At 36.0% G+C, this 19927-nt stretch overlaps 1 protein-coding gene across 5 annotated transcripts in view; it reads right to left on the reverse strand.

The window, feature by feature from the left end:
- ARHGAP24 (Rho GTPase activating protein 24) overlaps nucleotides 1-19927 on the reverse strand; it is a 554910-nt gene that overhangs the window by 393825 nt on the left and 141158 nt on the right. Inside the window, exon 1 of one of the 5 annotated variants that reach the window (XM_070393380.1) lies at nucleotides 61-80. The exons of the other annotated variants lie outside the window; for them this stretch is intronic. The gene's annotated coding sequence lies outside the window, so the exon portion shown is untranslated. Of the gene's footprint in view, nucleotides 1-60; nucleotides 81-19927 lie in introns of those variants that run through there. 5 annotated transcript variants of the gene reach the window in all.

A 19927-nucleotide genomic window follows, 5' to 3' on the forward strand; every position in this document is an offset into this window, starting at 1 on the left:
CTCAGCCTAAAACTACCTCCTCCCAACAAGGCTTTACTAATCACCCAGTGAGTTACTTACCCTCTTGTTGTTCTCTAACTGAACTCTGTCCTGTCTTCCTGACACTTCTTTAAGTTGTTATTTCTTTAGCTCTTTATGGCTAATCACCCCTCCAGGAGATCATGAGCTTCAGAAGGCCAAGGACTTGCTTTTCCTCACTGCAGTTTACCCAGTACCTTTCAGAGTGCTCACTTGGTGTTCAGTAAACAATGCAAACTTGGTGAATGAAGCTATGTAACAACCACAGTAGAATTCATACAAGAAGATTTTGGAGAGTTTTTACATTGCATTGAATTTCTTAAAGAAGATTGTATACTCTAAGAACTTGATTTGTTTTCCTCTGACATAGGAGACTTTAGCATCAAAACTGTTCTTAAACACAATGTCAAGATCTTCAAACTTAAATGAACCTGAAACAGTCCTTTATGAAGAAATACAACCTTCAAATTTTACATGTGTTAGCCTTGTAGGAAATGCACACAATCAATTGTGGTTAAGCATGAAGAAAAGTATAGTGTCGTCATTCAGCTTCTCAGAAAATAACCTAACTGAATCTCCTCTGGGAAAGGACTTCCACTGTGTTCAGGTGGTGGCAGCTCGATGGTACCTGAGATTACAGAATAGAATTATCAACTAAGGTGTTTAACATATCAACCTAACAATGACAATATAACAATAATATAATTTTTTACTCTAAACTAACAAAAAATAATTGAAAAGTTATGTCTTTATATCAATCTTAGAAAAGAGCCTTAATGATGGCTACTGTACCATACCAGGGCTTAGAAAGTTACCATCATTTGATGGGTTTATACCTTTGAATTATCTTCCAGGTGTGGAAACTGATTCGTACATCTATGTGTGTGGTTCTTTTTTGCATCCAGGTGGTCTAGGAACACAACAGTATCACATGGTGCCATCTGAGATGAAATTCCTGCTCCTAACAGAATTTCTAAAAGTCCAACAGCCACACACATAGGTATTTATATTTGTGACTTCAAGAGAGAATATATAAACCTGCATGTAATCAAAGATGTATAAAAATAGAATGCCATATGCCATAGAGTTGCAGTGTGTTTGGATTTATCTATGGGACTACACGTGTTCAGCAAACACAAGAGACTGACAAAGAAGAAGGGGCCTCGAGAGGCAGTCAGAGAAAGACAAATCCCATATGATTTCACTTATATGTGGAATCTAAAGAACAAAATAAACAAAATTGAAATACACTCATAAACACAGAGTGGACTGGTGGCTGCCAGAAAGGAGAAGGGTTGGGGAGTAGGTGAAAAGGTAAAGGGGTTAAGAAGTACAAATGGGCAGTTACAAAACAGTCACAGGGATGTAAAGTGCAGCACAGGGAATATAGTCAATAATATTGTGATAACTATTATGTACGGTGCCAGTTGCCGTACTGGAAACATTGAAGGGAACGCTGTGTAAAGTATGTGACTGTCTAACCCCTAAGCTGTACACCTGAGATCAACACAAAATAAAATTGAAAGTGAAAAAAAAAAAGGAGGGAGCTAGATAGAAAGAGAAGGGAGAGCGAGAACTTAGAGCATAAGCAGTTTCACGGTTAATGCCTCCACTACACTCAGTGAACACATGCTCCCATGGGGGGGAGGCGTGTGCTTACAGCCAGTGTCAGCTCCCTGGGCCCCTGTGGGGTGTGTCACTGTGCAAGTGTGACCCCGGAGTCTCGGAGTTCACATGATTTCACATGGTGAGGTCCTTCAACACAAACTACTCCAGTTGCTGAGTGAAAGAACAGTGATCTGTTCTATCGCTCTGGGAGAAAACAAAAATAAAACTGGCAGGTTTGATAAAATACTGCAATTTGTGAGAGATGTATGTAACTTTCAAGTGTAATTCTGTTCAGATTCAATTGTTGCCTTTTGTTGACATTAGAACCTAACTCCTTTGTAAAATGAATGTGATTGCACTGTTCACGAAAGCCAATATTTATCTTATTTTAAACAAAACACACAACTTTGTCTTGTAGCTGTTGCTAACATGCTGGCTTGTCAGGCAGGTTTGTACATTTTATTGTGCTGTACATCTCAGTGCTAGCATCTATCCTTTCTATGGGCAATGGTTCATAAAGCAAAACATAGAGAAGGAATGAGATAATGTGTGCATATGTGCATGCATATGTTTACATGTGTGTACATGTGCCTGCATACACGTGGGTATGTGTGTGTGTGGTGGGTGTGAGTATATATACACTGTGTGTGTTTTCTCCCTAAGGAAGAAAATTCTTAAAAGGCAAAACATTTGTTGAGATTCTTTTCTCATTTTTCCAAAACTCAGTTCCAGGCCACTGGAAGACACGTGTGTATATTCCTGCAGATCCCACATCCTTTGCGGAAGTAAACAACAAAAAAGAGCTTCGCCACTCAATGTTCACAGAACAATCTGATCGTGGTATCTTACAGTCAACCCAGGAATGTATAGATTTATTCTTATTATTTCCCAGGACATTTCTTCAATAACCACAATTATTTACCTAATTTAGAACTTAATATTCTAAATATTCAAATAATTTCAGGCTTGATCTGGCTTTCTCTCTCTCTGCCCCGCTCCCTTTCCTCCCGCAGACGCCGAGGGACAGCTGTGTGAGCACACAGGGGAAAGGTGCTCCCTGCGAGCCACAAAGAGCCTCACAAGAGCCTGACCTGCTGGCCACTCAATCTAAACCTCCAGCCTCCAGAACTGTAAGCAAAAACGTGTCTGTCATTTACACCACCCAGTCCACATGCCCTATGTTAGGGCAGCCAGAATAGATTATGGCAATGCACATCTACAAAAGAGATGTATAAGAAAAAATTAAAAGAACCAAGTCTTAGAAGCTTGTTGTAAGGTAACTGCTAACTAAAAAAAGCTGATAAGGGAAGAACAGTTCACTTTCTGTCCTCACTCTCGACCACATCACCTCTTCATTTGAAGAATGAATCGAACCGCGGTGCCTACAGGGCATAAGCACTCTAGGTTTGATATTGCAGAGGCTCCGGTGGAAATTGTCTTAGCTGCAAGACCAGTTCCAGGAGCTTAAATCTGTTTTCAGGATGCAATTGTATTTCTTAAAGCACCTTGGACTGCCTCACATGGTTGGTTGTTTCACTGGCAGGATTTCATAGTTAACTTTTTTTTTAAAGTTCATTCCTTTTATATTTACTTTTTTAACTTTATTTTTCAATTACATTTTACATTCAATATTATTTTGTAATTGTTTCAGATGTACAGCATAGTAGGTAGGCAATCATATACTTTACAAAGTGTTCCCTCTGATATTTCAAGTACCCACCTGGCACCATGCATAGTTATTGTAATATTATTGACTATATTCCCTATACTGGACTTTACATCCCTGACTATTTAGTGACTATGAATTTATAATTCTTAATCTCTTCACATTTTTTACTGGGTCCTCCAATCCCTCTTCCCTCCTGCTATCATCACTCTGGTCTCTGTATCTATGAGTCTGTTTAAATTTTGTCTGTTTATTCTGATCTTTAGATTCCACATATAAGAGAAATCATATGGCACTTTTCTTTGACTGGCTTATTTCACTCAGCATAATATCCTCTAGGTCTAGCCCTGCTGTAGCAAATGATAAGATTTCATTCTTTTTTAAGGGCGAGTAACATTCCATTGTATACATTTACCACAGCTTTTTTTATTTATCCTTCAGCTTCTATACAAAAGCTTCTCTAGTGCCACTGCTATCCCCTACCTAGACATTCCCCTTCCATGAGAACATCATCATTATGGACATCATCTTTATCATCTGGCCATATGCTTATTACTTTACAGTTTTCTACACCATAACTTATTGACGATAAGTGCTCCCTGGAACCCCCCAAACTAACCAGGATATATACACAAAGGTTTGTTGAATAATTGTGAATGAGGGAAGGAAGGAAGGAAGGAAGGAAGGAAGGAAGGAAGGAAGGCAGGGAGGGAGGGAGGGAGCGAGGGAGGAAGGAAGGAAGGAAGGGAAAAATACATTAATCAGTCTTTGGGGCCTACTAGAATTGACCCCAAAAGCCTGAAGGTTCCCCAAAGTACAGTGCAAAAAGTCCTAAATATTTTATAATTAGACAACAATGAAAGTAGTTCAGTCCAAATTCTCCCACCTAAACCTAATCCTTTCAGCATTTAGCAGATGAAAACTAAATTGAAATTCAGAAACTACTGAGTTTCTGTCTCACTGGTGATGCTAGCCTTACTCATAATTTGAGTTAAAAATAAACTTTTTTTCTAAACCTGAAGAGATTAAGCATGAAGAGAACAGAGGAATTGAGTAAAGTACAGTTTAAAGCAGTCACGAGAAGAGCACACCTGGGGGAACGTTAACAGTAATAATTCTTATAAATGTGCAGTTATTTTCCTGAGGAAACACTAAATATCCTGTTGCTTGATTCATTTGAAATTATATTGTCCAAAACATCAGGGAATAGAAAATTATGTATATGTTGGGATGAATCAGGAATGCCAATTTACATTTTATATTTTAAGCTTCAATATTTTCATATTCATTTGGTAAGAAATCAGAATGACTTACTGGGATTAGTTATTTAAAAGAAAACTTCTTTTATGCATTTACTTTGTTTTTGTTGTATGTAAAATGCATCATACTTTATAAGGAGGATCTTCTCCCTCTTAAGAAGATTTTCATTCAATCAGGAGAAAAGTATTTTAATATATACTAAAATAGGTTCCCCACCACCACATCACTATGAGAGGGAGGAGTAAAAAAGAGAACTACTGGAGTTCCCAATGCTGACAACCCGAGTAGAAACAAAAATCAAATCAAAACACTTTACCATTGATAGGATTAAGAGAGAAATGGTAGACACATGGATAGTTCTGCTGATCTGCAAGCTCCTGTCAGACATTGTTAATTAATCACAGTTCTTTTTCCTGCAGAACCTAAATACACTCCCAGATGCTGTCTCAATACAGCAACTCTAAACAGTCACATCAATCACATAGGAAAAGGAGAGGGATACTGTTTGTTACTTCAATTGTATAAACAAACCAAGAACTAATATAAAATAGAAACTGGTGTACTTCCTAAGAGAGAATACCATTTGAAATGGGGAAAGAAGAGAAAAATCAGCTCTTTTTTCTTTCTTTCCTAAATTGAGGTAAAATTGACATAACATTACACATACAAATGTATAATCATTACGGTGTAATGATTACACATTTATATATGCAGTTATTCACCAAATAACAACAGGGATACATTCTGAGAAATGAATCATTGGGGATTTTGTGTTTGCACGAACATCATAGGGTACACTTACACAAACCTAGATGGTAGAGCCTAGTTCACACCTAGGCTTCATGATATAGCCTATTGCTTCTAGATTACAAACCTGCACAGCATGTTACTGTACAAAACTACACAAGATGGAACCAAGCACAAGAAAAAAATGGAGCAATCAAGAAAAATGAGAAACATAAGATGTATGAGGCTACTGCCAGCATCACACAGCATACTGTTTTACAGCAATTAGTAGAAAGAGTGCACTCTAAAATAATGATAAAAGTATAGTATAGAAAATACAGAAACCAGTAACATAGTTGTTATCATTGTCAAGTATTACGTACCATGCATAATTATGTGTGCTGTACTTTTATATGACTGGCATTACAGTAGGTGTCTCACCAGTATCACCACAAACATGTGTGTAATGCATTGTGGTATAATGTTATGATGCTGATGCCATCACTATAATAGTAATTTCTCAGTTCCATTAAAATCTTACTAGTAGCCTTGCGCACGAATCCGTGTTACTAGACCCTTAAAAATAAGACCAGAAACCTGATTTTATAAACATCTCAACTTTTCAGCTTTTGTGTGTCCCTCCCCTCCCCTTACTCATAGTTCAAAATTTTGTTTTGAAAAGCTGTCTCAAGAAACAAAGAAAAGAGGTTTTCCACACCTAAATCTGAAGAGTAATGGGATTATAATACCCAAAGGATGGGAAAACAAGGGCAGCAATGAAGGAGAGCTTCTGCACACAGTGGGAGGAGTGTGTAAAAGGGGAGGGAGGGTTGCAAAGCTGAACAAGTGGAAAGCTGAAAAAGACAGTCCAGCTCAGGTGGGGAGAACCTGATCAGCTGGGTCCTCTGTTCACAGTAGAGAAATAACCTCCGGGCCTGTCACTTACAGAATTTCTCCATCCCTGTCCCCTCAGGGTCACATTTTTAAGCTGAGATAAAAATGCAGACAATAGGGTGGTGAAGGTTTAGGGTCGGGCTAGAACCAGGTGTGGAGGGCAAGGGGGGAAAAGGGGGAGATATCTGTAATACTCTCAACAATAAAGATTTTAAAAAACTTGCCTGAAATACTTTTTTGTAAAGTTATCTTTATTGTTGAAAGTATTACAGATGTCCTCCCTTTTGTTTTCCCATTGACCCCCTCCACCCTGCATCGGCCCCTCCCAGGCTGTCATCATGTCTGTGTCCATGGCTATGCATATATGCACATAAGTTCCTCATTAATCTTTCCCCACCCATCACTCAAGCCCCGCCTTCCTTAAATATTACTTTTAATGTCAGATTCCTTTAATGAGTCCAACCCCAGAAGATCAGATATGTTGTTGATTACATTACCCTTTCAAGGCTATCTATGGAGCCACCTTTTTATTCGACCACATTTCAAAGAAAATACTTTACAAGTAGGTAACTATGGCTGAGATAGTCATTCATCTACAATAAACTCTCAGACTTTTTCCTTCAAATGCAAGCTGTAAGGTATTTAATGATTTCCAATAAGGACTTCTTCTTTATCAATTAATCCTACAGGTTGAACATCATCAGCCTTCTTTTATAAGTTCTGGAAAATCACTTTTCACTCTAGGTATATAAATCTTGTCCTAATCACTGAACCACAGTTGACCTCCCACTGGTTTATTATATTGATATACTGACAATAGAATTCTTTCATTAGAATTTAAGGTAAGTGGGGACATGTCAAAATAACTGCAAAATCTGACTGCAATTCCCCTTTATTCAGCATCATTCCCATTATCATGCACTTTGATGTATTAAACTTTGATCTTTAGGAGGTGCCATTATTCTCATATACTTTGAACATATTATAGTTCTTCAAAATATCTAATTAATACACACTTAGTTTTAGATAAACTGAACAGAAACCTAGCTTTCATGTACTTGAATATATTTCTTCAGCAGTTCAATGAAGGATAAAAAATACTATACATAAAAAGACATTTTTAAAGATGTGGAGCTTGGTGGGACATACGATTTCGGCATGTGCAGAAGCCTATCTCTGGGGAACACTCTTTTGTGCCATGTTGTTTCCCTTGGTCGCACTATCCACTGCCAGAATGTGGATCACCCGTAGGTCCTGAGCTGCCTAGCAACAGTGACCAGCCCAGGGCGTGGGCATGGGACTGAAGCAGTACCAAGTGGGGGCCTTTCTTAGGTCAGCTATAGAGACACATGATGGATGAGCATTTGAAAGCAGTCATCTCCCCCGCCCAGTAGAGGAAAGCAGTCTGCAAAATGAGGCTCTTCCGAGACAAGCAGATGTGCGAGAAGAAAGGAGAGAGCTCTAGAATATCCATCCTAGTTCTAATTCCTGGAGTCCTGGCCTGTGTGTACCTTTCTTGGATCCTATCTTATTGTTCCCAGCAAAGTGAACAAATAAATCCCTGCTTGCTTAATCTTGTTTGAGTTACTTACTACCCTAAAGAATTTTGATAAATAAAATACAAACACTTAAAATATTTCTAAAAAAGTTTCCTTGAAATAATAGAATTCTAGGCTTACAACACAAAGAGCTTACCCTATTTTGTATCAAACACAAAAATTAATTCAAGATGAATATTAAACCTAGATTTAAAAGCTAAAACTTCTAAAAGAAGACATAGGAAAACAAATTCACAACCTCAGGGAAGAAAGTGATTTTTTAAAAAGGATACCAAAGCCCTAGCCAGCTTGGCTCAGTAGATAGAGCATCAACCTGCGGACTGAAGGGTTGCAGGTTCAATTCTGGTCAAGGGCATATGCCTGGGTTGTGGGCTTGATCCCCAGTAGGGGGCATGCAGGAGGCAGCCAATCAATGATTCTCTCTCATCATTGATGTTTCTCTCTCTCTCCCTCTCCCTTCCACTCTGAAATCAATAAAAATACATTTAAAAAATAAAATAAAATAAAAAGGATACAAAAAGTAATAACTATAAAAATGTATAAATTAGACTTTATTAAAAGTAGAAATCTGTTCATCAAAAGACATCATTACAAATTACCTTCCATTTATTTCAAGTGAATCAGCAAGCCAGACATTGTCAGAAAATATTTGCAAGACATATATCTGCCAAAAGAATTACATCCATAATATATAAATGCTTCCTATGACTCAATAATACAAAGACAAAAGAAACAATTTAGAATATAGAAAAAAATCATATAGACACTTCACAAAGGAAGATATACAAATGACCAGTTCTCATGAAAAAGTTCCAGCATCCTTATACATCAGAAAAATCAGAAAAATGTATATTAAGATCCAATGAGATGCAATAACATAAACATGTGAATGGTTAAAATTAAAAACAGACTGATCACACCAAATGTTGGTGAGAAAATGGAGCAACCAGAATTTGCATACATTGCTGTTAAGAGCATAAATGGTATAACCACTTTGATAAATGGTTTGACAACATCTTGTAAAGTTGAACGTATGTCTGCCTATGACTTAGAAGTTCCAACCATAGATGTATAAACAAGAGAAAGGGAATTCATATGTTCAAAAAATATTTGTACAAAAATGTTCATAGTAGTTTAATTCATATTAGCCCCAACTTGAAATAGCCCAAACAGTGCCCATCAATAAGTGAATAGATGAACAAATTTAAAAGCTAAAACTTCTAGGAGAAAACCATACAGCAAAATACTCCAGGGTCAATAACAAGAACCAAATTATACATGCACATAACACCACAGTTATTATGATGAGTAAAATAAGCCAGATACAAGAATATACATTTCAGGATTCCATTCACATGAAGTTCTAGAATAGGCGAACCAGTCTATGGTTGTAGAAATCAGAAAAATGGCTACTCTTCAGGGGGTGGATATTGACTGGAAAGGGGCACAGGGTTCTTTCTAAGGTTATGGGAAAGCCTAGTCTCTTGATAGGACATGAGTTACATGAGTGTAGACATTTGTCTAAGCTAATTAACTATATCTCTAATTCCAATCTCAAACCACAAGACACATTCTTGTCTTCCAATTTCCATATTTGTAACTTCCTTTTCTAATAGTGACAAACCTGGCTTTCCATTATGTTCAACATATATATGTAGTTGCTCAACTTGTAGACATTTGTCTAAACCAATGAACTATACACTTGAGATTTGCACACAAACTATGTTGTTTTAATAACTTAAAAAACCTTGGAAAATATTGAATTCTATTTAGTAGGCTTGTTTTGTACTAATTGTTATTGGCTAACAATTCTGAAATTACCTTCCATGTATTTCAAATCAAACAAATAAATATACATGTTGAATATAATGGGAAGCCAGGTTTCTCACTATTGGAAAAGGAAGTTACAAATATGGAAATGAGAAGGCAAGCATGCATCTTGTGGTTTGAGATTGGAATTAGATATATCATTATGAACTTATGGCATATAACATGATCATTTGTTTTATACATACATAGTGAAGTGATGACTACAGTCAAGCTAATTTATATGTAACCTTATTATATAGTTACCATTTTTATGTGTGATGAGAGAACCTGAAATCTACTCTTAGCAAGTTCCCAGTATTCAATAAGTATTATTAACTCTAGTGATCATACTGAACATTAAATCTCTAGAATTATTCATCCTCCCTAACTGAAACATTATACGTTTAGACCAAGATCACATGGTTTTTAACAGATAGCTACATAGACATAGAAATAAATATAGATGTACATTTACTAATGCTGTTAACTGAGAGGCCTAGAAGTAATGGCACACCAGTAACAGTGAATAAATACACCTAGTGTCCAAACATTCACTTGTGAGTGCCATGTACTTTGAAATGGAAGCATGACTATTTGGATGAAAGGTTGATTCCATAGGTTGGTCAGGAAAAGTATCAGATAATCCTAGAATAATACATTCCAGAAAGTCAGGAAATACTCAATAATCCTGTGGAAATATCAAAAGGATACAGAAGCTAGTTTGAAGTGGTTTTCACTGGCCAAATATGGGACAGTTTGAGAATCTGAATAAATAATGACCGTATGGGTAATAACCAAAGAATAAAAGAAAAGACTGCATCAGTTCTATTGATATAAGAAATAAATAAAAACAAGCAATTAAACTAATAGAAGACACAAGGAAGCTCTTCTTTTCAGAATGTCAACTAATAAATATATGGAAGCAATAACAAAGTTAAAAATTATAAATGGATGCAAAAACTAGTGCTAAAATTTTGGTGGGTAAAACATATTTACATAATCTCCAAATATCTCCCCACATACTATTTAGAAAGAGTAAAAATAGTAACTTTACTGTGAGGAAACCTGGCAGATCCAATGCCGTCCAAGTTTACATCATCAATGCTGGAATAAACTGTCATTATGTGCCTCCTGATGTCATGTTCTAAGAAGGACACACTATCTTTCACTTCTGAGGTGGTCCTGCCAAAAATGCATAACTTGAACCTAATCATGAGGAAACACTGCACAGACCCAAACTGAGGAACATTCAACAAAATAACTGGTCTGTATTCTTCAAAAATCTCAAGGTCAAAAAGACTAAAGAAGGTAAAGAACCGTTCCAAATGAAAGTACAATAAAGAGACATGACAGTCAAACACAGTGATCGACCCTGGCTTGGATCCTGAGCCGGGGGTGGGGGTGGGGAATTATACAGAAAGAGGGAATTATTGGGAAAATTAATAAATTTTAAACATAGACTGTGGCATATAAAATATTATTGTATCAGTGTCAAATTTTCTCACTTTGATCATAGACTGTGCAATAGATATTATTGTATCAGTGTCGAATTTTCTCATTTTGATCATTGATAACTGCAGTTATATGACAGTGCATTTGTTCTTAGGAAATACACGCTCTAGTGTTTATAAAGGGGCAAGAGTCCCTACTTTAAACAATTCAGAAAAAAAGCATTATAAACAGACAGGTGTATAGCTAGAATGATCAAGCAAATGGAGCAGAATGTAAACAACCGGTGAATCTGGGTAAAGGGGGTTTAAGAGTCCCTAGTGCTATTCTTTTAACTTTCCTATAAATGTGAACGCATTTCAAAATAAAGTGTTACAGAACACATCTGGCTTATTGTAAGATGACACAAAGGAGAAGCAAGTTCTGTTCACTGGACCACCACCAGTAGGTTTCAAATATGCCACTGTAATGGAAAGGGTACTACACTAGAAGTTAGCAAACAGGGCTCTGGAATTGAACAGTTATCTGACCTTGAGAGAGTCATTTATTTTTTGGCCTCAGAACTCTGAGCCCCCAAAATAAAGAGGTTGAATAACTATTTGATGTCTAAGATTTCTGCTAATTCTAAAATGTTGTGATTCTTAGAAATTCTTAGCATTTACTTCTAGAGGTAACATGATTAGTGGGAAGCTTTCCTAGTTGTTACTGTTAAGACTGCTAAAGGAAAAAGGACGGTGATAGAGCAGAAGTTTTGTTCCACTCCTGGCCCTTGTTATTGAATTGCCATGCCATTTTAGTTTTATTCTTTGAAAATGTCATGCCTTAATTTAAAGACTATAAAAGCCATTGACTACCATCGAAAATCTATATTTAACCTTCTCCATGCTTTTAGATAGAAATAGGATTTTTTACTTGTTTAATAAATAATATATAGTGTTTACTATGTGCTCACTATTCTGATATATATGTATATACACACATGTGGATATGTGCATGTGTATATATATATACAGATGTACTAGGCAAAAAACTCTATAAAGTATGATTATTATCCAGTTTATAGATGGTAAAACTAAAGTATCAAAAGGTAGCTATAGTCCTACTGCCAATAAGTGGCTGTTTAAAAACAACCATGCATTCAAACCGAGGCAGTGTGGCTGCAGAGACTGTGTCCTTAACCATTGCTCTACATGGTCTCTCAATTATCACGTGAAAATAAACTCTAGCATTGAATAGCCAATGCATTCAAAAATTCCATGAGAAACAAAGTAATCCTGAATTATAAAACTATTTACTCTTTATGTTGCATATATATAGCCTCAGTTTCCAGATCTATCACTAATATATGCCTATTTGGATATTTATGCACACATGTTCTGTTTTGAGTTTTTACTTTAAATTCTAAAACTTGCAGACCCTTCTATGTGAGACATTAGCAACATTAATTTGCTACTCCTTCCCCTTCAGCAGCTTGAAAGTAGTCAGGTGAGAGAGCTCAGAAGCTGCCGCTTGTCCGTCCTTGGCAGAGGCCAGCATTAGAGCCAGCCAGGCTGCAGCACACTCAGTTTCTCAACCCAGGGGAAAAGGAGTCGCATGTGCTTGGTCTTTACACAGAGAACATTTGCAGTGAAAGTGACAAATTCCTTGTTGCCTTTAAAAAAAGAAACTATCCGGCACTATGTCATTTTAGTTGGAAAAGTACAAAGTTATAATTCCTAAGGATTTTATCACAGTAGAGCTAACTCTCTCCAGGTGCCAATATCTGTAGCCACCAGTTTAGCTCACTTAGGTCTCCCCAGATGCTGTGAATTACTCATGCAAATCCCAAACTCATTTTTTTAAAAAATATATATTTTATTGATTTTTCTACAGAGAGGAAGGGAGAGGGATAGAGAGTAAGAAACATCAATGAGAGAGAAACATCGATCAGCTGCCTCTTGCACACCCCCTACTGGGGATGTGCCCGCAACCAAGGTACATGCCCTTGACCGGAATCGAACCTGGGACCCTTCAGTCCGCAGGCCGATGCTCTATCCACTGAGGCAAACCAGTTAGGGCTCCAAACTCATCTTTCATGAGTCCTAGATTGAGGATAAGAGATAAAGCTGGACAATTGTTAAGAAAGGGTGCTTTTAACTGACAATAGATTTACCCAAGAGAAATAAAAGACGGGACTTATGATAAGAGGAAGAATTAGAATCCATCATATTTTAATATGTCTAACACATTACCTTGCAAAACACATAATAATCAGCAACATTTATACACAGGGCTTCTCATAAATTCCACATAATAATCTGAATTTCATAAATTCCATATAATCCATATAATTCCATATATATACAGAATCCACAGGCTAAGATGACTTGCTCAAGTCATAAACCTAGCAAGTATCTGAGCTGGTATTTTTTTTACTCTGGATCCTAAAGTGTTGTTTTCTTTCTTTTCTTTTTCATACTCATTGAACTATACTGCCTGATACTTATACCATTACCTGATATAGACTACTATCTTATAACTACTAGCATTCCCCCGCAATGAAGGAATGAATGAAGTAATAATGGAACCAAGAGTAAGCACTTAAATATTTATTATAGCTTAACACTATTACAAAAATGTGTAAGGAAAAATGAATAGGCAATTGAAAAAATACTTTACAGTACTTATTTTTCATAGAGTTGCTTTAGGATTTAAACATAAAATTGAGACATTACATGAAGGGTCACTTATAAAAATTCAAGTATTAGAACAGCTTAATTACAATCTTAGAGTGAAAAGAAAAATAAAACATTTTAAGAATTGTAGGAAAATTCTGCCTTCTAACATGGTTATGAAATGTCACACTCAGGTTAATGAGAAGTCTAGCAATGGTGTCTTTTATAATATGGACAGATGGCCAATTTCCAATTAATTAGAAAAAATCATATTTATCACCAAAACTATAATCAACAAAATTAAAACTTGCTTTGAGATTCAGAAGCCATTCAGGATCCTGTAATACTGTAATCAGCATTTTTGTCATTTACAAAACACCAACTAATCCAGATTTAATCATCATTCTCTCTTTTCCAGCTGTACCAACAGTTGATGATATCATTCTTTCTATTCCCACAACTAAAATATTCTACTTTTCTAGCCTCTTCATTCCCTCCATCATAGCTAGCTTTGTTCTATCCTCACTACCACCCCTTTGCCTCACAACTAGATCATGACGTCATTCTAACCCACAGTGTCATGCTTCTAAGGCCCCCTCTCTCAATTCTACTGCCAGACTGTACATTATTTTATCTAGTCCAGAACCTTAAATAGCTGCCAACTGCACAGCACATCATTTTAAGAACTTAGCCTAATTTTCAAGGTGTCATAATCTAACCCAGTTTACCTTTCCAAATTATTGTTGATTACTCCCCTAACAAGCACCCATGAAGGAATCATCCAAATCTGTGTACTCAATTTAACCAAACATGCAGTGCTTATTCTTACCTGTTTCTTCTTAGAAATTACTAGAACTAAAATCATCATCATCAGCACCATCATCACCATCATCATCAAAAGCAAACATATAAATTACGTATTATGCACCAGGAAATGTCATAAGTGCTTTAGACATTTTAACTCACATAATCTCTGCAATAACCTTGTGAAAAGATGATATTTTAATCATTCTCATTTTGCAGAAGGTCCAAGGCAGTCAAGTAAGTCATGCAAGGTCACACCGCTAGTAAATTGTAGAGCCAGAATTCAAACCAGCAGTTTGATTCAAGATTCTATATTCAACCACTATCTGTATGGCTCTCGATTACCAAGTAATACAATTTCTTTATTGTCAACCACATAATCAGCTATGAATTTCACATATGCTCCTTTATATTTCTAATAAGTTATGAAATTACCCATGTTTTATTTCTTTGAGGAGCCAGAGCCCCAAATAAGTGTCTCTAAGGAAGACCATGTTAATCAAAAAGTAAATATTATAAAAGGCAAAGACTCAAGAAATATGTTTAGTCAAAAATGCATAGAATTAGATCTCCTGTCACCAACAAAGTCCTCTGAGCCAGGACTTCCTGCAGCAAGAGTGTGAGAGAATATAGACTGGAGCGTGAGCTGGCAGAGCTGCTTGCACATTTCTTATCAGAAGCTGCGGGGCAGCTCTGCTTGCAGAAAAGGCTAGAGAGTCCTAAAACTTGCTTCGAAGCTATAGTTGCCCAACAAGTATACTTATTTAGATTATAAGTGGTAAATTAATAAAAATAGCTATCTAACGACTGATATAAAATATTTATTGTAAAATTTGAATGTTTACAATAACAGAGTGAGTCCATACATTTTTTTACTTCTATTATGTTTTCGAAAGACTTTATTAAGTCATGGTAGCTATGACCTCAAATATCAAATCATAAAAGTTCCATCATGTATGATAAATATAATCACCTGCCCCATAGTCCCTTGATTAGATTGAACCATACACAAAATTTCTAATATTTGATAGATTTTGACCTACAAAAATGGTAATTTTATCTGATTTTGTGAAATATAAAGTCAAAGTGGTAAAATGGAAGTAATCAGCATTGAACACAATGCATTCAAAATACATTGTTCCTTTCATTGCCTTTTGTAGACAAGTTTATTTGCACTGAAGACACAGTAATTTTCTACTTCCTTCTTTGAGAAGTGATCATAAAACTGTTGAATAAAAAATCAAATCTAAGTGTTTACATTACTACTGTTTCCTGGCCCTCTTTATACCTCAAAGTCCTAGAAAGGAGAAAGCTATGAGACTTTTATTGGGGGAAGGGAGGTTCCCCCTTAGTTATTAATGGTTACCAGGGTAAAACAAAATTTGCTTTTTCCAAGGCAGCAGGAATGATTTTTTTTTTTTTGCTTAAATTGCTAAATTTATTCCCCAAATGTACATCTTCCCTAAATAATTAATCCACCTGTCAGACCTGGGACACACATCTGCACCTTTAAGGAAGTCCCTCTTCATCAGAAGTCACTGGGGGAAAAGCCTGACACCAAAGTGCAAGTGAAATGTTATTAAGTTACTAGCACACACCACAACCTATGCTTTCTTTGAATATATTTGAATGGCTATTTATAAAGTTCTCAATTCCCAAATTGTAAATAAATCTCTAGGGGTACAAGTTCAACAATTAAAATATTTTCCCCTTAGTGATATGCTAGCTACTAATGGCCAAGTAATATCTCAGTTTGTGGCAAAGCATACTTAGTGATGCCCAGAGTTCATCACAATCTTGAAGAAAGTTTTCTGCAATTGTAGATGCCACGGGTAAACATGGGCACAAGAAGGGCTTAAGAACTCAAATAAATAATACTTTTCCTAGATATTAGAACCCAGTTTACCCTAGTAATACTTTCAACTTTTAGGTGGAAGAACATCATTTTCCTCTACAGGAATATCTTGGCTCTACATGGAGTTTTACAGTTGAATACATTTTTGCTCATATTCTTTCACACCAAAGTTCTATATTCCCTTCCATTGCTCAAAATAAACACTTTCTGCCCTGGAGTAGAGTTAATAATCAAAAGAGGGAGGAAAAAAATAAAAGATTCTTGGAGTAGGAATGTCTGGATACAAAAGAGGAGACATTACATTAATACCAGTAGTTGATATGTTTCTCTTTGTGTCTTAGGCCTGATCTTTATCTTAGCAACCAGATGAAAAACTTCTCAAGGTCAAGAATTGTGTCTTATAATCCCTGAATGCATAGCTCAGAATTGAACATGAAGTGAATACTCAGTATGTGCCTAACTAATGATTAAAATGTAAATGATAAAAAGGCTATTAAACAACAGTAGATACAGAGAATCTAACATAGCATATTAGTCAGAAAAGATAATTTTCCTTCTCTGGATTAAGTTTCCTTGAACAAAATGGAAAAAAATAATGAGACTCTTTCTCACAAAATGTGTTTGGAGTACCATGGCCTCTTATATTGCCCATAATAGGAATGCAGTAAATTCTTGTGGTTTTGAACATTGATTTTCGATAAAGCACTGTGTAAAATTACCTATGACCTAAAATGTTCACAAAATATATTTTTAGTGAGAACTTATAAATATTCATGCACACACATCTCAGTGAGTGTGTACGCACACATGCATATTTTCTAAGTTACAAAAAGGCACTATCCTTCAAATTTCATCAGCCAAGTTATACATTAATAATAATTTATCATGGACAGATTTATCAAAAGGCAATTGTTCCTGACTATTCCTCATTTTTCTTCAACATCTTAATTAAGTTCACAAAATTTGTCCAAAGTCTAACATTATAAAGAAATATTGTTTGTCATAGTTGTCATAGACGCTTTTACTTACTTAGCAAAATAGCTGTAGCTTTGATATCTAAACATTAATTTTTCTTTCTGATCAAAAGCTCCCACACCTGCTTTTGTTTACAAATAAAATCACTAAAACAGTAATCTATTGTAATTAGGTAGATATGTTGATCAGAGTCTGACCTAGTAATAAAAAGGTATTTGAAACAGACTTGAAAACAAAATAAGAAGGAACATTCAAGATAATCATGATACCTGTATATTTTCAGTAATATGTAATTATATCGTTTAGAGAAAACATGTTCACCAATAACATATACACCATCTATGCCTGGTATGTATGGCTTGTATAGTATGTATTTGAGGGTGCTAAACAAAATAATGGTAGCATATTATCTGATGTAGGGATTCTATAGGAGGAATGGAAATATTGAAACACTCCTGGACACCTCAGCTATCATGACACAACAACTGAACTCCCAAACAAGGCATAGGTCATCTGGAAATAAAATAATGTATAGGTGATGCAATGATCTTCAAGGATTTGTCCAAATAACTGGAGAATAAAACATGAACTTCCTCAGGGAAGCATTTGCTAATCTCCCTGATAAAGTTTTAAGTATTTATAGCACTATATCTCTTCTGTGACACACAAATATAATTTTATGTTTATTTGTGTGGTTCTTTTAGTAATGTCTAGTTGCCCAAGTAGAGTCACCTTAAGTTCTCTGAGAGTAATTTCCATGTCCTTTTTGTGTGTGTAGGAGTAAGGGTCATAATTGTATTACTTCAATGGAAACAGTGCCTGGCACATAAGAGACAGTCAACAAATAATACTGTCAAATTTGTTGAAAGAATGAAACACAGGTGAATGTTGAATACTAGAAATGTAAAGTAAGTTATGGTATACATGCTACAATTAACACCATGAAACACAAGTAATCACCAAGTGGGAAGCCTGAAAATAGATCCCTTCCTATTCTCAATATTCATGACTTGAGCAATGGGAGAATGCATGGAGGAGATGGTTAAGGAACCAGAACACTCAGCCTTTAGGACAGGGGCATAAAGGAAGTCAAGGAGAAAAAAACTGTCAAGAGTGAGTGATGCACCAAGACTAAGTAGGTGGGAAACTGAAGAGGGGCCATCAAGTGCGATTGGAGGTGGCTAAAGAGTTTAAGCAGAAAGTGTTTCAAAGTGATAGAAACAATTAAAATGGAAATGGGGAAAAATAGGCTGGTGACTAAGGACTAGCAAGTTTATTCTACCAAGAAAATCAGTAGTGAAGAAAATAGAGAAATAAAGCCATGGGTTTATTAAACTGTATAAGGGACTGAGAGACATTCATAGACAGATAGACAGACAACAAACTATCATAGAAGCTTTCTGTAAACTCTATCGGTCTTTTCTGGGGGACTGAGGGTAGGTGAGAGAAGAGAGATAATGAATTTGATGGACAATAGGAAGAGCTCTGTGAGTCAGATGTGACAACATTTTTCTTTGGAACTGACTGTTCGTCACAAACAAATCTCACCTCTTCTTCTAAGTTTTTATGGGTTCCTTTGTTATAATCATCACTAGATTGTCAACTAAGGTAATAAGGAGACTCATTTATATTTAAATCTCCTCTGAGTCCTTCCCGACTTTCATTCAGTTTGTGTGATACCAATAGCATGGTAATTGTCAGCTTCTACATTCTTAAGTGTTTACCACATACCTGATTCCCACATTTCAATTAGTAGTGTTGTATTTAACTTGAATGTGTACTCTTCATACATAAGTAGAAAAAAATACTTTGTGGCTAACTTGCAACAGTGAGGAATAACTTAGATACTATAAGTTTTTACCAGTACTTTAGCATTTTTTTGGTTACCTTCTTCTCTAACAAAAATGATATCATTTATTTACCATTTATTAAAATCTATAAAAATAAATGGAACTATATAAATAATGCATTTTTGCCTCTAAACATTACATGTAAAAATCTATCAGTATTTAAATTTGAGGCATTTTATAATTTTATTTGCAATGAACTCAAGGAAATAACAATTTGGAGTGAGTTGGACTGTGTGTGTTCCACACACTTCAACTCCTTCTCTTGAGAGACATTCAGATCCACTTAATGAATGCAAAGCTTTAGGGAGGTTCTTGTCTTTGACTTGAAAACATGGCCAACAGAAGCCCAGCAGATATTAGCTGGGTGTGTTTTGAACTGGAGGGAGAACAATCAGAGTTCGTTTATTCAGTCACTTTCATCTAATGCCCAGAGGCCACTACTAGTGATTGGTAGATTAGGTTAGAAATGTAGAGAAGTCAAAAGGTCTGATTCCACTAATGTCACATATGTCTGAAACTGGCAACTGGAGGCTTTGTACACATAACTGCACCCATCGCTAAGCATTTGGATAATATGAGGACCAGCTAGTACATCCTTTTCCACTCAGCATTCTGGGCTTTAAGACTTTTCACTAATTTTTTATTGTCACCTTCTTTTAACCCTCACATATTTCTATCCCTTAGTTTTCTCCAACTGCTTTCTCTCCCAGCCAACTGGCCAACTACCCTCTGCCTGTAACCAGGCAAATCTGTTACCATATCAGTTCCTTTTGTTCTCCCCAACCACAGCCCTTCTGCTA

Source organism: Myotis yumanensis, unplaced genomic scaffold (assembly GCF_028538775.1).
Source record: "Myotis yumanensis isolate MYYU_CA2020_CCGP unplaced genomic scaffold, mMyoYum1.0.hap1 SCAF_1, whole genome shotgun sequence".
NCBI lineage: Eukaryota > Metazoa > Chordata > Mammalia > Chiroptera > Vespertilionidae > Myotis > Myotis yumanensis.